This window comes from Camelus dromedarius, chromosome 29 (assembly GCF_036321535.1).
Source record: "Camelus dromedarius isolate mCamDro1 chromosome 29, mCamDro1.pat, whole genome shotgun sequence".
NCBI lineage: Eukaryota > Metazoa > Chordata > Mammalia > Artiodactyla > Camelidae > Camelus > Camelus dromedarius.
Genome location: NC_087464.1, coordinates 2,547,677 through 2,568,861, shown reverse-complemented (window position 1 = coordinate 2,568,861; position 21,185 = coordinate 2,547,677). Strand labels below are relative to the sequence as shown.

At 38.9% G+C, this 21,185-nt stretch overlaps 1 long non-coding RNA gene, 1 other non-coding gene and 2 pseudogenes across 4 annotated transcripts; all 4 read left to right on the top strand.

The window, feature by feature from the left end:
- Nucleotides 1–574: 574 nt before the first annotated feature.
- LOC105090787 (uncharacterized) lies at nt 575–19,319 on the top strand. 3 transcript variants are annotated; one of them, XR_010378231.1, is made up of 11 exons: nt 575–667; nt 3,222–5,894; nt 6,135–6,264; nt 7,444–7,556; nt 7,825–9,563; nt 10,182–10,418; nt 11,455–11,584; nt 11,909–12,039; nt 15,652–15,792; nt 16,532–16,643; nt 17,332–19,319. It is a non-coding gene; the product is annotated as an uncharacterized LOC105090787 (long non-coding RNA). The 3 variants fall into 3 exon arrangements; XR_010378232.1 differs by lacking the exon at nt 575–667 and having other exon boundaries at nt 2,053–5,190; nt 5,647–5,894; XR_010378230.1 differs by lacking the exon at nt 575–667 and having other exon boundaries at nt 2,054–5,894.
- LOC135319629 (small nucleolar RNA SNORD116) lies at nt 884–976 on the top strand. Its single transcript, XR_010378429.1, has one exon. It is a non-coding gene; the product is annotated as a small nucleolar RNA SNORD116 (small nucleolar RNA).
- On the top strand, nt 3,579–3,663 carry LOC116149442 (small nucleolar RNA SNORD116; annotated as a pseudogene).
- On the top strand, nt 6,484–6,565 carry LOC116149443 (small nucleolar RNA SNORD116; annotated as a pseudogene).
- Nucleotides 19,320–21,185: the final 1,866 nt, after the last annotated feature.

Genomic DNA, 21,185 nt, shown 5'->3' with positions numbered 1-21,185 from the left:
GCAGAAGGAATGGCTGTCGGAGAGAAGGAATCCTTGGCCTATTGCAGCGGCCCCGAGAGGGCCAAGATGACATGGCCACTTTGGAAGCAGAGGTCTCTGGTGCTTTTCTGGATGGGCAGGCTTCTGTGGAACGGAGAGCAAAGCGTGCATTTTCAGGCCCTGTGATCTTTAGGGGGGCAAAGAGGAAACACAGGAAACCAGACCGAGATACAGCCGCACACTCACGCCCATCGGCAGGCACACAGAAGCACACATACAGACGCACACACACAGAGGCACACACACACACACACACACAGCCAGAGGCATGCACACACTCACACACACACACCCATCAAAATCCCATATGCCAAGTCCCCTCCCCTAGTGGGCTGGGACACGCATTGATTGGTGTCCCAGGAAAGAGGAAGGTGGGTAATTGATTGCGGGCTTCCCCATAGATAAAGGTTGATTGGCATGAAGTTTGCTCTCTGAGAACCTGGGTCCACCTCTGAAGCGTGCATGTGATTTCTGTCCCCTTGCCAGGTGGAGTGGCCAGGCCAGCCTTGCCGTCAGCCAAGACAAGACGTCCCTGTCGTTTTCTGGTGACTGCTGGTGGCCGGAAGTCCCCCAAGCAGTGGGTCGGCCCCAGGGTGCTGACCCTTCCCAGGGATCTCTCAGGATGACGGTACGCCTTCCCCTCCCCCACCCCAAGTCCTGGCGTCTCCTTTCGGGTTTTCTCTGACTGCCCGAAAGTCGGGCAAGAAAGATGGACGGTGGCTGTTTCTCAGTGGCTTGCTGGCTCTGGTTTGCTCAGCTTGCTGGAGGTCTCCGAGCTCGTCGGCTCCTCTGTGGAGCCGCCCAGCCTGCCGCGTTGAGTTCTCCAGCATGCCAGCACGTGCTCGGATCGATGATGACTCCCTCATATGCATTCCTTGGAAATCTGAACAAAATGAGTGAGAACTCACTACCGTCGTTCTCATCGAAACTGAGGTCCAGCACGTTGCCCCCCCGGGGGCTAGGGCATAGTTAGGCGTGAGGGGCAGCTTGCCCTTGTTCCCACTGCTGCAAACACCCCCCACGGCGCCAGCATTAGACAGCCTCCCGTCTGAGGGTCGGTCGTGTGCAAGCATTCGTCGAGGCAGCTGGAATCGGAGGTCGCTGTTTGAGTGGCCGTTGTGGGATGTGACAGTGGCCAGGTCCTCTGCTGCTGGTCGAAGGGGGAGTGCCAAATTGGCCAAGGCCCTGTGAGCAGGTGGCATGGATAAGTTGGTTTGAGGCAGCTGCATGCTGTTTGGGGTGTGGCCCGAGGTCGAGTGTGTCTCCGAGCCCAGGAGAAGAGGTGTGGGTGTTTTTTCCCATGGAGCAGCAGTGGAGGCGTGTGCCATGCGTGATCTGGACTTCCTTCGTCTTGGTGAGGACTGCTGAGTGCCCAGTGGCTATGCGGCGTTTCCCGGTGGCTGAAGTGCCGGGAGCAGGCTGAGGGACTGGGTGGCGGTGCTAGCCCTGCAGCTCCCTACTGCACCCACTGCCGCCGTGTCGGTGCCAGGGCACAAGCACGGGGCGTGCTGAGGACTCAGCGCTGCCTCCAAGCATCTGCGGTAGCTGATGGCCGAGACCGGAAGGGAAGGGTCCGGTGAGGTTAACTCTGGTGTGGTTTTGTGTCTTTTCCTGAGCCACGCTGTCGTCCTGTTGTTCCTCCTGCTGTGCTGGAAGTCTGAGGAATGTGTCTGTTTGAAGAGGGTCTGTCCATAAAAGCCTAGGGAGGAAGGCTTTTCTGGTCCATATGGATGGGCAGTGCTAGCAGACCCCTGAAGCCTTGGCTTGCTGACTCGTCCAAGAGACTCCCAAAAGGTGTCTTGCAGGAACCTGGGAGAGATCCGCTGGCAGCCGGGCTCCAGATGACTGACAGAAACATGGCCTTTAGCCCCTTGGCCTCTTGGTCCATGAATGTGCAATGTTCAAGTGTTCCTTTAGGCGGGAGCCACGTTTCTGGCCCAGAGGGTCCCCTTCCCCATGGCATGTGCTGACCTTTAGCCCTGCTAGTGCGTGTGCATGGCATATGTTTGCTGAGATCCTGAATGGGCTGCTGTTGGCAGTCAGCTTCTCATGTCTCCCTAGTCAATTATTGTTTTCTAAAAAGTGTTCTTCTTTTCATTTTTTACTATCATTTTCATTAATTGGACATTGAATCTCTTTTTAACTTTGGTTCTTTTTCTGTGCTCAGATGTTGTCCTAGGTTGAGTTTCCTTGGTACGCCTTTTCCCAGTTCACATGCTGTCTTACTGTTCCCTATATTCCTGCTCCCCCTCTTCAAGTAATGTCTGAGGATCTTTCTTTATCAACTACCCCTCGTTTTGTGTGTATAATTTGTGGACTAATCGAGTGTTTTTTCTTTTGTTCAAAATTCAGTGCCCTGACTCTTTCCCCATGTGGTTATAGACAGTTATTTGTCACACTTGTGCCCTATTTTCTTTGTCTTTGCACCCACGATTATGTTGTCTTCACAGCATTCCTCCCCTGTCTTTGAGCATGCCTTCTACATGTTTTGAGTCATAGCTCACAGGAAGTGTTTTCTGGATTCTCATGATATAGGAACTTGAGTTGAATACAGAATACTTGTGTCCTGGAGCCAGTTTCAGGGTGCTGTGAGGTTTCAAGTCAATGGTTTCTTTGTTGACATAGGCACTCGGTTTTGCCTCCATGTCCACATCACTTGTGTTCACCTGCCCCTACACATTGTCCTCATGGATATCACTTCCATGCATGGAAAATTTGCATTGTTTGATTTAGGTTGCTTTGACAGTATTAGTGACTGTTATATAGCTTAGCCATTTTCAGCTGCTTCTGTTGTTTCAAGATGACATGGGCACTTTGTAATGTAAGGGTCTTCTGCCGTTTTGTGGCAGGGCGGGTGTCTATGGCACTGAGTATAAATCATGCATTTTCAGGTACTGAGCTCCCCTGGAAGAAACACAGTGACACACAGAGATCCAGTTTGGCAATACATCCACATACCCACTCACAGAGACACACTCACACACGCACAAATACACACACATGTGCCATGCTGTCTACCCTCGTTGGGTCAGGCACACATTCATTGGGACTCAAGGGATTGAGGAATGAATGTCGCAGATAGAGTGCTTATCCCCAGATAACGGTTGTTTTGCATGGAGCATGCTCTCTGAGAAGCTGGGTCCAATTCTGAATCATGCATGTGATTTCTGTCCACTTGTCAGATGGAGGTGTTTGGCCAGGCTTATCAATACTCAAGAGAAGGAGACCTTCCCATTTTCTGGTGACTGGTGGTGGCCAGAGGTTGTGGAAGGAAATGGGTGTTCTCAGGGTGAGTACCCTTCCTGTGGATCACTCAGGATGACAGTATGCATTCCTCTTACCCTCGCCAAGTCCTGGCATTTGCTTTTGGATTTTCTTTGACTGATCGAGTTGTGCCCAAAAGGATTTATTGTTGCTGTTGCTCAATGGCTTGCTGGCTCTGTATTCCCCAGGCAGCTGGAGGTCTCCGAGCTTATTGGCTCCTCTGTGGCACTGATCAGCCTGCCTTGTTGAGTTCTCCAGCATGCCAGCAAGTGCTCGGATCAATGATGACTCCCTCATGTGCATTCCTTGAAAATCTGAACATGATGAGTGAGAACACACTACTGTAGTCCTCAGAGGTGCTGGGGCTGTGTTGGGTTGGTGCCAGGATGGGGCTGATTGACTGGGTTGCAGTGCTAGCCTTCACAGCTTCCCTGTTGCACCTAGTGACCCAGGGCTGTTGCCAAAGGCTGAAGCATGGAATATGCCGAGGTCTCAGTGCTGCCTTCCAGCATCTCAGGAGGCTGATGGCCTAGACTGGAAGGGAAGATTATGGTGAGGTCAGGGCTAGTGTGATATTGTTTGATTTCTTGAAACACACTCTACTCATTTTTCTCTTTCTGCTGTCCTGGGATTCCTAGGTCCCTTGGTTTGTTTGGTTTTTCTGGGCCTCCATGTGGCTCTTGCTAACCCTACACGAGGTGCTGAAAGTTTTTTCTTTAGAGTGGGATGTCTAAGATTCTCACTGTGCTAAGTGAGACTCCAACATACCAAAATCAATAGTTTCTCTTGGTTCAAGCAGCTCAGTTACATGAGATGACCCAACCTGTGTCACCCAGGTTTTAGCCTTTTGGGGTACAGAAAGAGCTTCTTCAGTCCAGAAATCTTCCAAGCTATGTAAGTGAGAATGCCTGCAGTGTAGGGATTACTCGGCCAGCTGATCAATGAATGTGTGTTACAAATCTTTGCTCACTTTTGCTCTGCTTCTATAATTTAACTTAGAGTCAGCAGTTGTTTTCATATGAAAGAATTCATTTTTCTCACCCTGAGAAGTGAAATGATGGGGTATATCATAACTCAACCTGCTATCCAAACCTCACAGTTCAGTGATTCCAGTTGGAATTCCAGCACTGGTAAGCATTTGTCCTAAAGTACTGACATTCCTCTTAGAGCACTGTAACATTCCAGTGATGCTAAGACTCCAGCCAAGCTAGCTGACTATGAGACTAGGTCATTGCCTGTGGTCATTGGTCTCCATGACTGAAAACCGTGGGTCATCGTGCCTGAGGGTGTTGGAATCCTGAGAGCTCCGTATCTCTTATTTAATACCCTTTTACAAATGTACCTGTACTGATGATGACTTCAAAAGTGGGTCTCAGAGGAGTCTGAAGAAAATGATTGACACAGTCAGTTCTGTGAGGAAAGGTACAGCACAGGGCGCTGTACTAGCCAGAAAAAGTGGAAGGAGTTCAATTGAGAAGTAGCACCAACAGGGACCATGGTGTTTGAAAGCTAACCTGATCACATAAATTACAGGAAATAAATTTTACAATTGTCTATAGCTATCTGAGTGTCTAGTGGCTGAAAATACTGGACAGTATTTATTCTGTTGGAGGTTAGAGATTAACACAATTAATATATTTGAAATGCTGTCAGAAATATCATAGGAGACAAATACATTAGTTTATTTTAGCATGGGGACACATTTTTGAACTCTACCACGCGCCTGGCAGACCAGTGGACACATTTATTTCTCCCCTCTCCACATTTCACTTTATTCCTGCATGCAGCATGGGTCAAGTGCTGGGTTTCATATGAAAGAGAGGTGAAATGAAGGAGCATATTGAGAATAATCCTGCCTTCCCATCTTTAAGGTCCACTCTCAAACTGGTAAGCATTTTGTTCTGAGAAAACTACCTTCCTCTTAGGGGCAATGTAATATCCCAATAATAGTAAGTCTTTGATATGCTGGAGCCTAGGGAAGTGACTGTGACATTGGATCTCCATGACTGAATAGGGCAAGTCATTGTGACCATAGGTAATGAACTTCTTGTGTTTTTATATAGATTTCATGTCTTCCACCCTCAATGTGTTTTAAATGTGTATAAGAGAGATATTGGTTATAATGCATGGTTCTGAGGCATGTGCACTGGGGAACTTTGAGACTAATGTCTTATAAAAATTAATCTGTGTATCACTATGTTCCAAAGAGTGAATGTAACTCTTTGTTAATGTAGCTAGTCGAGTGACTATCTAGGGTCAATGTTATGTAAGCTTTTAATATTTGACATTCCATTAAGAAGATTTTGTTTCTCAACTTCACTAATTTCTCCTTGTGCTTTGTAGTTGGAAGTGATGTTGAATGGAAGGTGCATTTTGTCGCTCAGAATTCTCACCACCACACCAAAGAAGGGCTGGTTTTGTCATTGGTAGCAGCTTTCTCAACTGGGAATAACAAGAATAGTGTTTCAGAGACAACAACACAATTTTCAATAAGTTTTTTTGCAGGATAATTCATTCATTTCTAAGAAATCAGGAATTCATATGGTTTTTGAAGACTGTAAATTCAAATACTGTGAGGCATTAATAACATGGTGAGTTATTCATGCTTTGTGTCTCCTTTATTTGCAGAATTTTTGCTCTTTCTTTGCTGAGATGAATAGTTTAAAACATCTAAGTAAAGAAATGAATTAATATAGGTAAATGCAGGTGCACAGTGAATTAATTAATCTTTTGCTTGGTTGATACATCGCCATTATTATTTCTCATCTTTACTTATATTTACTCTATTACTATATACATTTACTCTATTACTACATATATTTACTCTACAGTTCAAGATGGACCAAGAGCTGGGTTTCACATGAAAGAGTTTTTTCCCTCCCCTTGAGATCAGACATGAAGAAGAATTTCAAGAATAATTCTGCCTCTCATCTTTATGGGCCACTGGGAATTTTCATGCTGGTAAGCAATTTGTCCTGAAGATACTGACATTCCACTCAGGGAATTGTAACCCCTCAGTGACAATGAGACTCTGGCTGTGCTAGCCAGCCGTGGGGTCATCAGTGATGCTGGCCTCCATGGTTGAATAGTGTGGACCAGCGTGTCCCAGGGAAAGGGAGTCCTGGGAGCTCTGTGTCTGCCACATATCTCAGGATCAAGCTCTCTTGTACAAATGTGCCTGGATCGATGATGACTTCAAAAATAGATCTCCTTGGAATCTGAACAAAATGAGTGACAGGATCACTTATGTGAGCTGAGGTCCAGCACAAGAGACCATGCTAGGCAGAAGTGTGGAGGAATATTCCATTTGCTCAGCTAGTGGTGCCTCCCAAAATGGACAACAATTTTGGAAAACTATGATGTTGGCATACACTAAAGGAAATGAATTATACAGAGACTAGGTAACCACTGTGGAGTGAAAAATCTTTGAGTGACTGGCAGGCAGCACCCTCACAACCATGGAGAACAAGCACAAGAGTAATGGACCCTGTGGGGAATGGTTGTGCTTACACTTGAGCCATTCACGCAGCTCCGTTAGATGTTACAGCCTGTTGTGATGCTCAGCGTGTTTAGGTCTGTTAGACACTCAGTTAGAAAGAAATGATTAGTTTTTGCTTGTCATTCCTCTCTTCAATAAAAGAAATATGGAAAATCGAAGAGTTGATTGTATTGATTACATTAGCTTATGACCTGTTTTAATTTGCTTGCTAACCCGTCAAAAGATTAGAGTAAGATTTTTCTTGTCGCTCAGGGAGAAATTTTCTAGATATTTGATTACAGATTAAATTAGATACTTCATTAAACATGTTTAACATGAAATGATTAAATTTCCAATTCTTGGAATTTTATGTGGATATCTTTGGCTAATATTCATATTCTTTCAATGGGTTTATATCTTTAAAGGGAAGTTTTAACTTCAGTAAATAATAGTCAGAGGGAATTTTTAGTCAAATTTGTGAACAAGGTCTTAGAAAAATTGATTTTCTATAACTACCCTTTTCTAGGTAACAAACATAATTTTTCTACTTATATAGATGTTCAAGTGAATTCTGTAGTTAATTCCTTATTACTTTTGTCAGTTAACATTCAACTGAGAAGGTTTTGTTTCACAACTTCCTTTGTTTCCTCTGTGCTTTGTAGACTGGAAATGATTTGGGAATTACATGGAATACTCACCACCATAAACTAGTGTTGGTTTTGTTGTTCTCACCTGTTCCCTTTCCTGGGATGAAACAAAACAATGCACTCCAAAGGTAATAACCAATTTTAAACAAATTTCCTTTTTATGATTTGTAATCAAGTACATAATTGGTTTTGTAAAGTATCTGTTAATCCAAATAATGTGTTATTAATTATCCAGCAAGTTGTCCAATATTTTTGTCTCCTTTTTGTGAAACATTCTATTTCAGTAATATGAGTATAATGATATGAAGGTACATAATAAACCCTCTTGTTTAGTGCATTTTTGACAAATAGACATATATAATCTAATTTTTCTATATTTTTACTCTATTTCCACAGGTATTGACCAGTAGCTGAGTTTCATATGAAAGAGCTTATTTCTTCCTCTTGAGAGGTGACATGAAGGAAAGTATTAAAATATAATTTCATAGTCTCATCCTCAAGAACCAGTGGGAGTTCTAACATCAGTATGCCTTTTGTCCTGAAAATACTGACATTCCTCTTAGGACACTGTAACATGCATATGACAGTGAAACTCTGGCTGTGCTGGTCAATCATGAGGGTGTCACTGACTGTGATGACTGGTCTCCATTATTGAATAGGTCAGCTTGTCTAAAGGTATCAGAACCCTGAGTGCTCAGTGCCTACCACATACCTTAGGATCAAAGCCCCTTTTACTAATGTGCCTGGATCATTTATGACTTCGAATCTGGATCTCATTGGAATATGAACAAACTGAGTGGCATGGTCACTTGTCAGCTAAGGTGCCTCTCTTGGACCATAGGAGGCAAAATTGTGGGGGGCGTTCAGCTGGTCTAGTAGCAGTACCAGCCAGGACTAGAGTGTTTGAAAGCTCACCTGACTGCATATATTAAGGGAAATGAGTTGTACAGAGGTACATAAATGTCTGGTTTAGGGATGATGGCATGGCACCATCCACTCACTCACAGTCATCAGACTCTGGGAACCAGCACATGAGTAGTGAGACCCAGAAGATACGTTTTTGTCTACTTTGAGCCGTTCGCACAACTTTCTTAGATGCTGCAGTCTGGTTAGTGAGTGGTAGTCTATCCAGGTAGATTACATAGTCACTTCAAAAGATACTATGTCTTTACTTATCAATTTTTTGGATAAAGCAAATATATGGAAATTTAAGAGTAGTTTCTATCTACAGGAATATCTTAGAGCATAGTTTGACTTGATTATTAGCTCAGTCATAAGAATTCAAGAACTTTTTTTTCTTTTCACCCAACAATAAACTTTCTAGACATTTGGATGATAGATTCAAGTAGATGGGCACTCAATCTTTTTAATTGTGAAATTGTTGCTTTTTCAATTCTTGGCATTTTATTGGTTAATATTCATATTCCTTTAGTCTGTTTTATATGTATTTTAAGAGAGATCCCAATTTTAATGAGTGATGCTGAGGGTCCTTTAGAGAAACTTTGGCCAGGTCTTAGGACAAACAACTTTCTGTAGTCTCCTGTTCCATGGAACATGTGTATTTTTGTCATGCCACACAGTTGGTCAGCAAACGTATATAATTAATTCCTTATAATTTCTTCTCAATTAATATTCAATTCGCAAGGTTTTCCTTCTCAATAACTCTAATTTCCTCTGTGACTTGTAGGTTGGAAAAAGCACTGGAATTGCATGGGATTCTCAGCCACCTCACCAAGGCAGAGATGGCTTTGTTATTTCTACCAGCTCCCTTATCTGAGAAGAAATACAATGACGCACTCTCATTTTTTATAAATTTTCCCTGGGTTGTTGTAATTATTTTTAAGTAATCAAGAATTTAATCAGAGTCTGTCCATTCAACAGTGTGAGGCCTTAATAATCTGGTGATTCTTTGAGGCTCCTTTTTTGTTCTTTTCCAGAATTTTTGTATTTTCTCAGTCTTCCTGTGGATGCCTCATATAGGAATTAAGTGTGGAGGTGATGTCAAGGCTGTTGCTCACCACTGTGGCAGAGAGAAGCTTTTTCTACTGAAGGATGTGCTTGCCCGATGTCACTGAACCCTCAGCTGTGTGGCCTGATGAGCATCTCCCTGACATTAGGACAGGAAATATTTCATGGTGAGAGGCCTCAGCATCCGACTTATCCTCTCTGCCCAGTCCCAACCCCTCTAGTCACATGTCTGTAATTATTGTGCCTGTGCGAGTCCTGCCTGCATTGCTGTGACCATACTGTGTAGCATCAGGCACAGGATAACCCTGTGCATCCTCTGCAAACTGCCAGGTTCCCGAGCTCAGGCAGGTTAAGTGCTGCAGGTGACTTTTAGGTGACTGTTCTTTATTTTCCTATCATAGCTTCTTGCAGTTTCCTCCTCCCCAAGCCATTGGATCATCTTTGGGGATAAAATAATTCTGAGGTTGAATTTACAGAAATACATGTGTGTTGTTGGGATTGACTTGTTCACCAGGCCAACATTTTCCTGGAATTTTAAGCACATTCAGACAGTCTGACTGCACATTTCATTTGTCTGGCAGAAAATGTTGAACAATATTTGCTCTTATGGAGGCCGTAGACTGACACAATTAATATTGTTAGAATAACATTAGAAATATCCCAGTAGTGCAATTCATTAGCTTATTTAGCAGGAAGGAACATGTTGAACCCTACTGTCTTGTGCCTGACAGACCAATGAACAGGTTTGCTTCTAATCTTTCCACATTTTTATTCTATTCCCACAGGTCAAAAAGGATAGAGCTCGGGTTTCAAATGAAAATGTTTATTCCTTCCCTTGAGATACGAATGAAGGAAAGGCCCATCCTCAGGGGCCAGTGGGAATCCTCAGGGCAGTATGTCCCTAGAATACTGACATTCCTTCTAAGGATCCTGTAACACTCCACATACTGCAAGGCACATCTACGATAGCTGTGGAGCCTGGACCATTGATGAGGGGTCTTCTCCGTGACTGCGGAGGGTGGGTAAGTGATGAACTTTGGAGTTTCTTTCACTTTCTGAGCTGAACAGTTGCCCTATTTTAGAAACTCTTGTTATCAGTGATGACTCTAATAATGGGTCACATTTGAAAATCTGAACAAAATGAGATCCACAATCACTTCTGTGAAACTGAGGTCCAGCAGAGATAACTACACCCAGCAAAATATTTACAGATCAGTGTTTTTATCGGTATGGTCCCAGAAAGCATTGTGGTGTTGGAAAGCTAAGCAGCTCGCGTGCATTAGAGGAACTGAATTGCACAGTGTCTACACGTATCTAATTTGGGGATGAAGTTGCTACTCTTTGAGTCATCAGCTGGTAGCATAAATATACTTGTAGTAAACAGACCCTGGGGAATTCGCACACGAGTCATGAAAATTCTACAAATGGTTGTCCCTGCACTTGAGCCATTCACATAGCTGTCTGAGCTGCTGGAAGCTTCTGAATGATGATCGGCCTCTTGAGGACTATTTACAGACGGTCCAAATACAAACTGATTGTGAATCTTTACTTTTCTCTAGTAAGTGAAACAAATATATGATAATTCATAAGTAAGTATCATATGTGGAATCCTTGCAATATATTTTAATTTACTTGCCAACCACTCACTGGGATTTGAATTATTGGATTTTTTTGTTTGTTTGTTTTTCTCATCAACTGAGTGAGCAACACCTGAGTACTGGCTTCAACCACATAACGTATTAAACATTTTCAGATGTAAAATGATTAAATTTCTAGTTCTTGGCTTTTTTTTAAACATGGATTTCTGTAACCACTTGTATACACCCTCAATGGATTTCTAATGTGTTTAAAGAAAGATCCCAGTTAAAATGAATAAAGTTATGGAGGATGAAAAAATTTTTCTAAACTAACATGTTCCAAGGAGCAAGCAATTATTGTTCTTGTCATATTGATCGCCCAGTGAATATCTTTAATGTATTCCTTATAGCAACTTGTTACTAAATATTCCATTAGGAAAGTTTTGTTTCTATACTCCCTAATTTCCTTTGTACCTTGTAGATTGAAAGTGATGTTGGAGAGAAGGGATATTTTGCTGCCTGGAATTCTCACTGCCACCCCAAAGTGCCATTTTTTTGTCACTTGGACCAGCTTCTTTCTCTGGGAAAAATCAGAACAATGCACTCCAGAGGTAATTTCCAATTTTAATAAATGTATATTCCTAGATAGCTTTTTATTATTTTATTAAGTAATTTAGAATTCTATTGCTTTTGTGAAGTATCTGTTAAAACCCAAAGAGTGTGAGGCATTAATAATCTGGTGAGTCATATGAGATACTCCTTTCCTCGAATTTTTGCACTATCTTCCTTTTGAATAATATCAGAAAGATCTCATTTGAGTGATAAATTAATTTGCATTATATGCATATACATAGTGAACCCTTCTGTCTTATATTTAGTTGACAAATGGACTCATTCTGCTTGTCATCTTGACACACATTTATTCTTTCCCACAGGTTGGCTTGGACCAAAAACTGGGTTTCATATGGATAAGATTTATTGCTTCCCCTTGAGATAAGACATATAGGAAAGTGTTGGGAATAATTATTTCTCCCATCCTAAGAGGCCTGTGTTAATTCTCAAAAAGGTAAGCATTTTGTCCTAAGAACACTGATATTATCTTAGGGAATTGCAATGCTCCAATGACAATGAGAGTCTGACTAAGTTAGTCAAACATGAAACTGGGTCACTGATTGTGTTTGCTGGTCTCCATGACATAATGGCATGATTGCTGTGTCCAGTGGTGATGGAATTCTTGGTGTTTAGTATATGTCCTATTTCAGGCTCATAGTTGCTTTTATAAACATGCCAGAGCCATTGAAAATAGTACAATAGGGGAAAATCTAATACCAGAAAAGGCAGCTAAGAATGAACAGATAAACCAAAAAGGTATAAGACATCTAGAAAACATATAGGAAAATAGCAGACATAAATCCAACCACATAATAATAAATTTAAAAGACAGAAACTAGGGGATTCCATTTTAAAAAATTAAAGGTATACATTGTTTATGAGAGAGACACTTTAGAACAAAAACACAAACTGGTTGAAAGAAAAAGGATAGGAAAATTATGCCATGCAGATAATACCCAGAAGAGAACTGAAGTGGCTATTCCGACATAAGAAAGAATAGTCTTTGGTAAAATATTACTAGAAGTGAAGAAGGATGTTATATGATAGAAGGTCTAATTAAACTGGAATACATAACAGTTATAAACATTGTTACCTAACAACAGGGTCTCAAATTACATAAAGCAAAAACTGACGTGCTTGAAGGCATAACTAGCCAACTCAGTGATGGTATCTGGACTCTTCAGTACCCTCGCCTTAACAATTGATAGATCATTGTAGAGAATCAGTGGTTACAGCATACTTGAGCACTCTTATTACCCAGCTTGATCTGACATATGTAGAATGCTTCACCCAACAACAGCAGGACACAATTTATTTTCAAATACATGTGGAACATTCTCCAGCATAGATCATATGCTAAGTTATAAACATGAAACCAATGAACTTTAAAAGAGACTGAGCTCATGTAGAGTATGTTCTATGACCACAGGAGAATTAAATTAGAAATCAAAACAAATCAATCTGGGAAATTTCTAAATTTTTGGAAATTAACATATCTTACAAGAACCCATGGATCCAAGAAAATTATAAGAACATGTAGAACTAAGTGGAGATACAACTAAAGTCATGGCTAGAATGAAACTTATCATTTTAAATTATTATATCAGAAAAGAGGAACTATATCAAATAAGTAATCTAAGCTTCAACCCTAAGAAACAAGAAAGAGACTAAATTAGAAAATTAAACCCAAATCAAGGAAAAGGAACTAAATAATAAAGGTCTGAGCAAAGGTCAATGACATCAAAATAACATCCCAAATAACTTCAGGGAAAACCCATGAAACCAAAAGTTAGATTTCTACCGATTAATGAAATTGATGAGACTTTAGTTAGACTGACCAAGAAACAAAATGAGAAGATGTAATCACTAAAATTAGGAATGAAAGAGGGGGCATCGCTATGGATTCTGTATATTCCATCAGGCAAGCTATCGTTTATCTCACTGTTTTCTTGAGGGAAGGTGGTTATGGAGGAAAGCAAGGTTCTAGTTGCCCTTTAAACTCAGTAACATGCCATTGATATTTAGATTCTTATTGTTACCAACACTTACCTCTGTGAAGTTTCCAGAAGACCTCTTGACAATATACCATCACTCATTCAAATTTATCTGTTGCTAAGCAGTGGTTTGTTTGTTTTCACTTGTCAGTGGTTTAATCTATTTTGGGAGGACTCGTAATCACATCAAACACATACATTAATAATATGATGAGTCCTCCGTGGTTTCCATTCCTGTAGATTCCAGGATTTTTGACATTTCAGTTCTTAGCTCAAAGCATAAAGGCATTGGGCATTAAGAGTGCTTGAATAGTTCCTTCCTTTTAGGAATGAAGATGATATTAGGCCAAAATGAGATATGTGATTGAGAGAATATCCCTAACACCTCAGCAGTGTGTCCTGTTGACAGAGCATTTGAAGAGAATGGGAAACTGCCCCCCAAACACAGTTCATGACAGACTAGGACACTCTGCACTCCTTACCCAATTTAGTTCTTTTTCTCAAATTAACATACATTTATGATACTTCCATATCTTGACAATTATAAATAATATTGCTATTAATAGCAGGGTGTATGTATCTTTTTGAAATAAACCTTATTTTGTGGTTGGCTTTATTCCTTTGATAACTATGTAAGTTTAAAAAGCTAAAGCTCTAAATGTTCTTAGAGTGAAACAATGAACAATACATATATGTAAATTTTAAAAATTTGTGCAGTATATTGTGTATATGTATTTACATGCAATATATTGTATATGTTGCAGTCAAATTGTAACAATTCTACCTAATAAAACTGAAAAATGAAAAAAAAATAACATGCACAGTGCATAGTCGATATCATCCTCCTGGGGTGAAAAATTGGTTCTTGGGGATCAAAAGAAACCTTAAATACTTCAGTGGTTCATGGCCTGCCAAACAGCCATAGTACATAAGCAGATATACAGCATACCTGTGGGCAGGGTGCAGGGAGGAATGAAGACTAGGAGGAAATGTCTAAAAAGGATGTCCAGGAAGGATATCCTTTAATGTACTAGTTAAAATTTTACACCTTTACATGAATCTAGTATTTCAATATGTTTATTGATTGATAAGATAATAGAAGAAAATCTGTAAATACATTTGTAAAATTTGTGATATGGTGTTCTGCAGATGACTCCAGAGAGAGTATTAGGGACTTTGAGATAGATACACAGTTTTACATTTGTTCATTGGGTAATCAGCAAAGTGGAAATCAGTAAATCACATGTAAGCCATTTTTCTCCGCATTTGTGAGAATAATTTGAATACAGTAATCAAGTGTGTTCTTCATTTTGTCACATCTAGACTATTATAGTTACATTAAGGTTGTTTAAAAATGATGATTTATGTTAGATGCCTTTGTCAAAATCATAGATAAAAATACTGTATTTATGGATGTCTTTTAGATGAAGAATAATTAATACACTTCTGATTATTGCACAGGACTGTACCTTTTCACTAGAGTATTGCTTTAGGGAAAACTTTAGATTATTGTTTGGAAAAAAGTAATTTAGTTTAATCCAATCTTTCTAGGTATTTAGATATCATCGGCATGCATTTTTTTTTCCTAAGGATGGTCTTTTGAAAATTGATAAGCTAGAAACAATTTTCTTTTGCCAATGGAATTGTTGGGACCTTCTGTTGGACTTCACCAGGTTGTAACACAGAAACCATGTTTTCATTGATCTCTACATAATAGTAAAAAAAACTGTCTTATAGCATTTAGTCTTAATGGAATGGGAGTATTTTATCTTGCTAAAGTAAGTATTGGGTAGCCACTCTCTGAGTCTATTGGACCTCAGGGGGAAGGGAGAACCATGTGTGTATGAAGGTTGTGCACATAACACACAAAGGACTTTGCAACGTCCAACCATCCCAGTCTGTGTGTAGCACAGAATAGCCACACATGATTTTTTTTTATTGTTAAATTAGGTTACATGCATGTGTGCTTGGGTATAACTTATATATACGTGTAGGTGCATTTATATTTATATCTGCATATATCATTTCCTAAAATATTATTTTTTCATCTTTTTTTTTTTTCTGCCTGTCAGGTGATAGAGCCTAGAAGGAAAGGAAAACTGTCTATGCATTTGCCGAAGCTCTTGAATGTCAGCTCTAGAGAATAAAGTGGCCGCATACTTCTCCGTCAGTGTTCTGTCTTCCCACCTGTGGTCTTTTGGACACACCTGCAGGTATGCTACGTGGGCAGGGAACTGCATGTTTATTAGAGATAGACATTGATAGATTTTGCTCTTCTTAAGCTTAATGACATTTGGTTGTAACTAAGTTGCATTAAAAACACACCCAAGAGCCAGATGAGAATGAGAATAATAATGGGAAGTTAGAGTTTGGGCCATAACAGATCTTCCTAAATGGGAGTATTTCCTCAAGTACTCTATCCTAAAACTAAATCTACCTCTATAAGACCACTTACTAAGTTACTGCTCTGCTCTTTATTTGTACAATTCATTCATCAAGTGGAGTTTTAATTTCTTATGACCTTGATGTTTTTGAGTTCATTTTTGTGACACAAGCACATTATGGGTCATCAGGCATACAGTAGGCGCTCAATAAACTTTTATTGAGAATAGATATATACGTAGATTAGAATGATTTTGTAAATATCCTGGCCAACTAAGCAGAAAAAGTAAACAATAAAAAAAGAAATGTAGTTTTCAGTGGGATCCAGGCCATCCAGTCAGTTTGGAAATGCACAGGAAAAAAGGGCTGTGTTGCGAGGTGCTGATGCTGAAATGTGCAGAGTTACATAGCAGCTGGCTATAATTCCAGAGCTGTGTAGCAGAGTGGGAACCAGCTTCCAAATGAAATCAATATGGAAGAGTACCAAAGAGTGACTTCCTAGCTTCTAGTTGAATTTCCTTTCTCATTGGAAGTGGTGTTTCTTTTTTTTTTTTTTCTCCCCCTTGTAAGGTAACTTCTTGGGAACTCTTTTGGGAATGAATGATACCAGAAAAATCCCTAAAACAAGATTCTTCAGACAGAGCCCTTCGCCTACCTGTTGTCCAAGGGCTGCCCTCTGAAGGTAAGATTTTTGTCAGAATAGTCCTTGCTCTCTAAGCGCAAGTATGTCTAGGTAGAAAAATAGACGTTAATTTTCTGAAGATTGATGACTTATGGTTACATTCTAATTGACTCCCAGGGCCAAACTGCATAATGAGTGAAGAGATACAGTGCTTCTTGCATACCTTCATAGCTTTTCTATATCTCAGTTACTATGTTTACTATTAATACAAAGGATTTCCTTAACTTTTCTTATCCAATAAATTAAACTCCTTGGCTGGATCCATTGTGTTACCAGAGAATTATTATGTGTGGGAGATATAGTAGATTCTCAGTAATTATTAGACTGGTGGGTAGATAAGTAGTTTTGCCTGAAATAATTGATTAAATAAATGAGTGAGCTAGAATTTTAAGGAGCCAAACACAGAGGAGAAAAGACAGATAAAAAATCTGAGATAGTTGGAGATCTCCATGATTTTTTAGCCAAGTAAAGGAGAAAAGGTATCACAAGTGTTTGGCATCCTTGATTTTAGGGAGTTTAAAAGTCATTTTTCTGGCCACAACAGGCACTCAGCTGCTGAAAATGTGGCTCTGGGTATTCTGGGTGGATTTGTTCCAGCACATGTGGAGGAAGAGTGTACAAAGATTTCACAGCCCCTTAGAAAATGTGTTCCTCACCTTTGTCAATTTTCCCCACTGTGTCCTTGCAGGTGATGACCATAAAGATGAGGTGGATTTGTTACTGTGGTTGCCATTACTTCTACCACCAGCTTCTCCCAAACAATGCTACAGTCTTCTTTATGCATGGGAACTCTTCTCTCGCCTGTGTTGCAGTGGACACCTCCTGCAGATAAGAAATGCTTAACTGAGAAATGCTCATGTTGGGATATCATCGATGAGACTTTAATTTGGGCATGGTGACTGTTTCCCTTGCTTCCACTTGACTCAATCCCAGGAGCCTCAGTAGAGGAACTATTATTGCACAAGAAACTCAAAATGATGGAATTTCTCAGTGCTCCCATAAATAAATTTATAATATTCATTTGCCATGTGGTAAATTTAAAAAATAAGATCTATTAAATTTTTTTCAAAAATTCAAAGCGTATCTAGACATCTAATATATAAATTAAGTGCCCTACTCTCTCCCAATTCTCTCAGAGTTTTCCTCTATTAAGGGAGTTGTGTGCATTCTTTAATTGGATAGATGCGCACACACACGCACACGCACACACAAGCAATTTTGGGGGAGTTCTGAAAGTGGAGCTATATTGTACACATTATTCTGCAAATTTCCTTTCATTTAACAGTTTTTTCAATGCCCTTTTTCTGTTTCAGTAATACATATCTGTGTCATTTGTTGAATGACTGCATGACTGTTTTGTATATGAAAAATAATTAAATGTTTAAGCATTTCTCATTCATAGATATTTATGTTAGCACCAAATTTCTGTGCAATGAACCTCCCTATATATCAATTATTTGCATTTGTCTATTATATCATAATAAATTACTTAGCAGTTGAAATACTGGGATTAAGTATATGCACATTTCAAACTTTGAAAATGATCACAAGATTTCCTTAAAAATGTGGTAACGACTTTATCCTCAAATGGCAATGAATAAGATTGCCAGCTTTCCCACAACCTCCCAGATAATGAATTTTATGAATATTTAAAATCTTTGCCAGTGTGATAGCCCAAACTATTGTCTTAAATTGTATTTCTTTTGGTTTTTGAGTTTGATCATTTTTTTCATGTTTATTAGCCATCTGTATTTTTTAATTTTCTCTTTATGTCCAGTTTTGGGGGTAGGGGGATGTTTGGTCTCTTCCTGGTTTCAAAGAGCTCATTTATATTGGGGGAATAAGCTTTGGAATGTCAAGCATTACAGATATTTTTTACACACTTTTAAACTTCATTTTTGTTATAAGAATGTGTATGATTGTTATATGTCTGAGTATAACCATGTTCGCTTCTATGGCTTCTGAGTTTCATGTCATTTTGGAAAGATATTTTTACTGATCCCATAAAACTCTTCACCTATGTTAACTTCTAATTATTTTGTCCTTTTTAAATTCAAATTCTTAAGTCATGGGAAATTTTTTTTAATTTGAAATCTTAAAGTTGCCCAGTTATTTGCCATTACTTGCGATTATTTGCCAATAATTGCCCATTTATCTGTAATGCCATCTTGCACATATGCTGTACCCTCATTTGTGACTGGCTCCATTTTTGTTCTGTGGATCTGTGTGTCTCTTCTGCCTCCTGTCTCATGTGTCTTCTTGTTGGAAGAAATTACAGTATACACTGCAATTTCATCAATTTTAATAAATTAATTTAGGCGAGAATTGTTTTTTAATAATATGTCTTCCTATCCAAGAACAAGGTACGTCTTCCTTTTTATTCAATAATTTTAATTAGTGTTAATATTTTTACTTTGTGGTGGGACTATCTTCTTTCAGTTTATTTTCTTACTTGATAATTTTTCTGTATCTGAAAGTTTTGTTTTGTTTTTTGGGGGTAAATGGTCTCCTTACTCTTTCTCATGGCTTTTCAGATTTTTTTTTTCAAATTGTATACTAAATCCTTTGCAAATACTAATAATTGGGATTTTCCCCTTCCAAATGATCTGGTAGCTATATTGATAAAATTCACTGACTGGTACTTTCAGAACATTTAAACAATTGTGGAAATACCACCCACCCTTGATTTAATTAGGTTTTAAAGGATACTTCTTGGGTCTGACCAGCATGTTGCTGCTGGTCTATTGCCCCAAAAGACTCTCAGAAACACCCATGATCAAGCAAAACTGAATTTATTAAACCTACTGCACCAAGGGAAAGCACCATTTTGACGAAGCTTAGCAGCATTTCAAAAGCAGAAAATTGGAGTTTTGGGGGGATAGGCTGATGTGGTTGAAGGCAGGATTTTCAAGACAGGGAACAGGTTACAAGAGGGCAAAATTTGTCATGCAGTAGTTTAAAGTTGGTGAAAGAGTAAGATGAGGACCTTGACGTGGGTTTAGACAATCAAATTTTTGTCTGATGAATGAGCTATTTCCCTATATGAGTAAGATGTTATCAATGATGGAAGAGTTATTTGCTTAGATGAGCAAACTGAAATTATTTATTGGTTTACAGGTCTATCTTGTTTATAGGAACCCTGCTGAGGGTGGTATCAGGTCTTGGTTCCTGCAGGTAAGTTATTTTGTTGTAGGTGGTCTCAGTCATCAAAGTAAGATGCTAATTTTAAATTTGAGATATTTTTGTATATCATGTTAGGAAAAGTCCCTCACCTTTTTTTTTGTTTGTTTATTTGTGTCTAAGGAATTTTAATCAAAGCCAGGTGGTGGGGGTAATCAAATGCTTTTTGTATAAACAAGTATATTATTCTTTAATTAAACTTTTATCATTGTGAAGTAATTCATTTTTTAGTATTAAAATTTCCTTTTATTGTTCATTCAACAAAGCATTTTTGGTTCAAAAAAGTTATACTTTAAAAATTTACTACTGGATTATGAGTATCTTAATTTGATTTGGAATTTCTTCAAGTTACTATTAAATGAAAGGGATCGATAATTTACTTTTTTGTTCTATTTTTGTCATGTTTGGATATTATATTTTATGGTTGTGTTAAAATAATTTTAAGGGTTTTCTTTTTGCTTTGTGTTCTAGAATGGGTTGAAAAGCTTTAGTGTTAATATCAACAGTTAACTGAGCACATCATTTACATCTTCTGAACTCTGTTTTTGGTGGTTTGGAGTAGAACTGAAGTTAACTGTGGAAAATATTCTCACTTTTTCCTATGGTTTTTTCCTATTTTTCGTTGCTTTATAGCTTATATTTAACTTGTTTTCTACTAGAGAATCACAATCCAAGCAGATTTTCAGATACAATAGGTTGAATTAATACAAAGTGTTCTTTCATCATTCTACTGAATTCTCTGGTCTCAATATTCATTTTCATTCCAGTTTTGGTTATTTCTGCTATATCTTTTTTAATGAAATAAGTTTGATTCATGAATTTTTAGCATCACTAGCTCTCTGTTTCCCTCTCCCCTAATCAGCTCTTTGGTATAATTTATCAGTGTGGTTTTTTTTAATGTTATAATTTATTTATATATGTTTCTGTATTCCATTGTGTTTTTTTCTAATAAATTCTTAAACATGTGTAATCCACTGATATTCCCTTGTTCTTGATAATGAAAGATTTTCTCTGTTCTGAATTTTATAGTTTCATTATTGACACATTTTAAACTTCAGAGTATGAGGAGAAAAGAACAGTGAACTTGCAAATACCAGGAACCCAATTTCCACTATTATGAACATTTTGCCATGTTCACTTCATGGTATTTTTAAAGTAATTTTAAATAAGTAGAGAAATCATAGCACTGCTTTTCCCTCAGAAGCATTTTTCAAATTTAATTTTTAAAGTCTTAATATATGTTAACAGAATTCAAAATTTACAGAGGGATTTTCAGTGAAAAGTAATTCATTTATCTTTTCAATCCAGTCTTCCATTACCACCCAATTTCCCCTTCCTGGAGACAACTAGTGTTACAGTTTC